This window comes from Lontra canadensis, unplaced genomic scaffold (assembly GCF_010015895.1).
Source record: "Lontra canadensis isolate GAN:19392208 unplaced genomic scaffold, GSC_riverotter_1.0 scaffold371, whole genome shotgun sequence".
Classification (NCBI taxonomy): domain Eukaryota; kingdom Metazoa; phylum Chordata; class Mammalia; order Carnivora; family Mustelidae; genus Lontra; species Lontra canadensis.
This window is the reverse complement of record NW_022631365.1, coordinates 37322-37888: the sequence shown is the minus strand read 5'-3', so window position 1 is coordinate 37888 and position 567 is coordinate 37322.

The window sequence follows — 567 nt, the reverse complement described above, 5'->3', positions numbered from 1 at the left end:
TCCTCCTCTCTCTCTGCCTACTTGTGATCTCTGTCTGTCAAATAAATAAATAAAATCTTAAAAAAAAAATACACTACCAGGAAGAGACAGATCCTAAGAGTGTTGGAACATAACAATCTAAGCTTTAAAAAAAAAAAAAAAAAGGTGCTAATTCCATCCAAATTCTCCCGATGCAATTCTTTTGCAAATACCACCTCTCCCCAACCTGTATATCTTCAGCTCCAACACAAAAGGAAACTTTCTAACAGACCTAAAAGATCAAAGATCTCCCATAGAGAGTAAAAGGGAACCCTGAGGCACCAGAGTAGACACTAAGTGAATCAACAATGTTCTCTGTATATACCACATGGAGACAAGTTGGACAGACACCAGTGTAATTACAGGCAACAGCAGACTTACGACTCAGCCAAATGAGACCATTTCGAGGGAAGTCCTTGTCACCTGAGACCACTGGCTCCACCCCTTCCAGACATTATTCTGTCTAATAGTGATAACCCTCGCCACAAACCACATGCCACCAAAAGAACCATTTGACAACACCGTTCTTAGGTGGAGAAGAAAATGACC